This window comes from Suricata suricatta, chromosome 15 (assembly GCF_006229205.1).
Source record: "Suricata suricatta isolate VVHF042 chromosome 15, meerkat_22Aug2017_6uvM2_HiC, whole genome shotgun sequence".
In the NCBI taxonomy this organism is placed as follows: Eukaryota; Metazoa; Chordata; class Mammalia; order Carnivora; family Herpestidae; genus Suricata; species Suricata suricatta.
Genome location: NC_043714.1, coordinates 9,288,761 through 9,294,240, shown reverse-complemented (window position 1 = coordinate 9,294,240; position 5,480 = coordinate 9,288,761).

The window sequence follows — 5,480 nt, the reverse complement described above, 5'->3', positions numbered from 1 at the left end:
TAGGAAATTGGTTCGGAGACTTTCTCCGCAGGGACGCGTCTACGTCAGCCTCGCGTCGTCTCGGCAACCGGCCTGAAGGTGTTGCAGGCCGGCCTGGAGGGTGGCATAGACGTGCACGTTCTGTTAACGGAACACCGAAAACGTCCTCTGGATGCACTGTCTGCTGAAAATTGCAGCCTTGCTTTTCTAGTCTTGGTCAGAAGATCTCGTCTTCCCCACCGGGTGGTAACGCTCGCCCCCATTGCGTGAATTGGGGGTGAAGAACACAGTTGAAGTTCTTTGCACTCAGAGCTGGAGACTACTAAACCCTCGTCATTCACTGAGATTTGTGTAAACTCCATCTTATTCCAGTCCCTCTTATGCGCCCAAGATGCAAAGGTAGAAAGTAGTAGTCCCCGTCATTCTAACACTCACAGTCTAGTGGGGAAAGGAGAGATGGAAACATAATAAAATGCAATTTGCAATAGAGCTTTGCATTGAATGATAGGAATGGGATGTGGGGTGGTTGATCCAGTGTTCTTTTTTTCATACAACAGCAGCTCTAGAAATCCCTGGCTCTTTATTACATTCCATAGAGCCAAGGCCATCCTGGCTGAGTCATAAAGGATAAGTACTTCAACAGGCTATGGACCAGAAGGGACCACAGGGAATGGCATTGGTTTGAGTTGGTTCAAGTTGATAAAGTACTACATGGTTGAAGCTTAGGGGAAAGGACCAAAGCCAGAGATGGGATTGGCGGGTACAGGTCTAGACTGAAGATGTAGGCTTAGGACAGATAGGTTCCAAAAGATCTTGTCTTCATGAAGAGATTGAACCTAACCCCAGAACCAGTGATTCTCAAATGTTGCTGCCCGTTAGAGCTTACGTTGGAACACCTTCCCCTCCGCACTTAACCCCAGAAACTCAAATTTAACTCATATGGGGCGGGACTCAAGCTCATAATTTTTGAGGTGCTTCCCAAGTGGACTTTGCTTCTGGCCATGACTGTGTACGTGGCACTAGACTTGCCTTCTCACTCCCAACAATTAAAAAACTCGACAAAGTACGTGAAATAACTGTTTTCTGATATTGAATAGCAGGCAGTGCCGGTCTGTGATAGCCCAGAGAAGGGAAACAAGCCAGATGGGCTGTGTTTGCTCCAGCTTGTCATCTGCAACTCTCACACTGAGCTGGTAGGAATGGAGAACGGCACAGCCCCTTTGGAAGATAGTTTCTTCTGAAGCTGAATATTCAGTTATCTTAAGGCTTAGCATTTCCACTCCTAAGATTGGCCCAAGAGGAATGAAAACATCTTTACAAAAGTATTTAGACCCAAATGTCCATAGAAGGTGCTTTCCTAATAGCTCTGAACTGGAAATAATCCACATGTCCATCAGCAACTGAGTGCATAACATTTTGATAAAGTCATACAATGGAATACTACTCAACAGTAAAAAGGAAGAAAGTATGGATTCACACACCATTGGTGAATCTCTAAGACATCTTGAATAAGAGAAGCCAGATGCAAAAGAGTAAATATTGTCTGATTTAATGTATATGCAATTCTAGAACGGGTAAAATGAATCTTCACTGGCAGAGAGCTGGTGTTTGCGTAGGGTTGTCGCCTTCGGGAAGGATAAGCCTGGGGAGGTTGTCTGGAAAAAGGCATGTGGGAACTCTCTGAGATGATGGAAAGGTTTCATATTTTAACTGTTATGGTAATTACACAGGTAAATATATTTGTTAAAAACATGTTGAACCACATACTTAAAACAGGTATGCCGTATTATATATTATACGTTTTTAAAATTGGTTGAAAAAAATCTCTGGATAATTCTGCTGTGCGATGATGGTTGAGAACCACTGATCTGAGGCAACTGAGAGCCACGGAAGGATTTATGACTTAGAAAGACCACAGAGGCATCCGTGGGTAGGAGGAATCATTGCCAGGAAACTAGAAGTTTCCTCAGTGGCAGTGAGTACGGAGAGAAGCAATAGTTGGTAGAGATCATAGGGTCAGACCCAATGGTGCTGGAGTTTGCATGGGAAATCTGTGCAAGGAGAACAAAGAATGACACTCAAGGTTTTGGTTAGGTGGTTTGGGAAATGGTGCTACCTGCAAATTACTGAGTAGAAAGGGAGAAGCAAACTTCAAAAGAAAGAAGCCATTCTGTTACAGACATTTTGAATTTGAAATTCCCGTGAAACAAAAGGGTGAACATACATCACGGAACAATTGCAAATGGATGGATGTAGACTCTAGGAGACTAGGAGAGAATTTGGTGTGGAGACAGGCAGATTTGGTGTTAACTGCATATCAGTGATGGCAGAGTAGGTGAGCGTTCCCACGCAGGGTGAAATACGGGAAGATACGAGGACCGTCAATGCACAGAAACACCAACACCAACACCAACTTTCTCAGTGGAGAAAGGAGAGCATTCAAAGTAGACCTAAGGAATTGTCAGGTAGGGTGAAGGCAAGAGTCTGGAAAAACTAGGGACAGAGTGGTTTCAAGGAAGAGACCAACAGTGTCACTTCCTACAAAAAATCGAGTAAGATTAAAACCAGAAAGTGTCCTCTGGATTGAAGGAAGAAGAGATGGGCATACCGAGGTCACTACTCGTTTCATACAGAGGAAAATCTATATCTTAGTAGTTTGAGAGTGACAGCTAGGACAGTGGAGTCTATGTTTTCAAGGTACTCACAGTCAGTGGTGTCTAAGAGGTGGTTTATCTTGGCTTGTGAGAGCCTATTGTTAAATTTTCAGGATTTTTACAAGCAGTTGTTAAACAGAGCCACTATTAAAAAGTGAATTACACAAACTTACAGTGAAGTCATATTAAAAACCAATGTAATAAATACTCAAAAAATCATTATTGAGGGTGCCTGGGTGGCTCAGTCAGTTAAGTGTCTGACTTTGGCTCAGGTCAGGATCTCATGGTTGGTGGGTTCGAGCCCTGTGTCAGGCTCTGTGATGACAGCTCAGAGCCTGAAGCCTGTTTCCAATTCTGTGTTTCTCTCTCTGACCCTCCCCTGCTCATGCTCTGTTTCTCTCTGTCTCTCAAAAAATCAATTAAAAAGGGAAAAAAAAGAAAAGAACTTCCAGTATTTGTAAATAATTAGCTGATTAGATGATTCAAAAAATAAGTCGCTCGTGTCACGTCATTGCATTACTTCATACATTTGTGTTGTTTCACTCATATCTTGTTATCCTGAATAAAAATATTAGCTGACATTGATATGGTCTTTTGGAAGTCCCCTCTCCTTTAGCTTGTGATGAAAACTATAGTATTTCTTCCCATTCTTCTCCAAAGAGACATGATTACAAACACCTCACTGCCCCTCCATCCTTTATTTTGTATTCTCAAAGTGGTTGAGGAGGTTCAAAAATCATGACATTTATTCTATATGATATGAAATCCGGGAGATTTTGTCTCACACTTGCTTCAACATTTAATATGTATTGTTCCTTGGGGGTGCTTAAACCTGAAACATAATTTTATACCTGTTATACTTAGTTTTTCCTTACATTAGACTCTAAAAGCCTGGAGGGGCTACGGGCCATTTATCTCCGGTGCCGTACTGTAGAACGTGGAACGTAATTTGAATCTTTAATAAGTGTATGAATGAATGAGTGAGTGAATGAATGAAGGAGGTAGGGATCCATACCTCAAACTGAGATTTGACTCCCTCTGAAGGGCACTTTCCATTCACGGAAAGTCAAGAAATAACAAGAAGTATCAACAGTGATCATCATATATGGATAGGAAAGACAGAATAAAATGCAGCCCTATCCATCTTGGACTAATTAACTGTATCTGGCTGCAACTTCCCAGCCTAAGTGAAACGCACACTTGTGTAATTCACTTATGCTGGAATGTAACAAGATCCAAGGTCATTGTAGTGTATGACCCTTTAAAACATTTTCGTCTTGGCTTTTTAAGGTTTACAGAATATAGAGAATTTTTAGTTGCTCATTAAACTACAACAATCTACTGGGTTGGGATTTGTCTTCATTCTATGGAATTAATTAAAGCCCAGGGAAATAAGATGAATTTCTTTGTATCACCCAGCTGTCTGGTAGCAGAACTAAGTTTTAAATTTAGGTCTATTAGGGGCCCCTGGGTGGCTCAGTCAGTTAAGCATCAGACTCTGGATTTCAGCTCAAGTCTTGATCTCAGGGTTTGTGAGATCGAGCCCTGTGTCCAGCTCTGTGCTGACAGTGCCAAGCCTGCTTGGGATTCTCTCTCTGCCTCTTTCTCTAGCCCCTTCCTCATGTGTATGCATGCTCTCTCTCAAAATAAATAAGTAAACATTTTTAGAAAGTAAATAAATTAAGGTCTATTAATTAGGTCTAAAAACATGCTTTTCTTTTATACCATCTGTGTGTCTCCTGAGAGGTTCCCCCCCCCCCCAGCTCTTGACATTAAGGATTGCTCCCTTAATGAAGTTTCCTCAGGATACTTCTTGGCACTCTTGGCTTACCTACCTGACCATTCCTTTTGGGCTTCCCCTAACATTTTACTTACCGTCCACCCTCTAAATACTGGTATTTGCTAGACTTCTGTCTTTAACCCTCTTACTTTCTTGCTGTATATGCTTTTGCTATTCAACATTTCCCTGCCTCATACCTACTATTATTGACAGAAAATCCTCATTATTTGCAGTGGTTACTTTCTATAACGTTGCCAAGAACACTGAATTAGTGAGTACTGAGCCATCGCTCTCAGAGGAAATACAAGGTTAGGGTCCGATTATATTTCCATCAATCAGTTGATATATAAACTTATTTTCTGGTTCTGTTAAAAGGCATCTTATTGAATAGTCATTGTCGATTCATTAACACTGAACTCACATCCAACAGCACCATGACACATGCCTGAACGAAGATGATGTAACACATATATTTCCTCCAGAAGTCACATTACAGCCTTGTGGTGCTTATGAACTTGGACTTTGGAATAGCAGTACTGCATTCCACTTGGGGCTCTTCTCAACAACAAAATCATCAACAAAATGCACAGAAATGTAAAAGAGGAGGCAGCAAATAGACCTGTAACAGCTGAGAGCTGAAACAGGAAGTCAGAGCATTGCGGTCTTTGCCCTCAGCAGGGAGCATGCTCACTGGACGATTAGAATATTTTGCTTCTGCGCGCGTGTCCACCAATGACCACAGAAGCCCCATGTATATTGATTTGGGGTCACAAATACATTTAATCAAGTAGGTGAATTTGCAAATATGGAAATGTAAATAGAGGACTAACTGCATTTAGGATTCCCAAATCTATTTTTCTAATACCTTGCTCTTTCCTTTATTCCAGACCTGCATTTCCTATTGCCTTTTCAACCATAATTTTCATTTGGATGTCTCAAAAACATCGTGTCTCTAACCCAAACCTGTTTTTCTCCCCTCTTATAAGCCTTCTTTATTATTTTAGCATTTAGTACACTACCCTTTAGCAAAAGCTACAAATCAGAGTCATTTTAATTCCTCTCTTTGC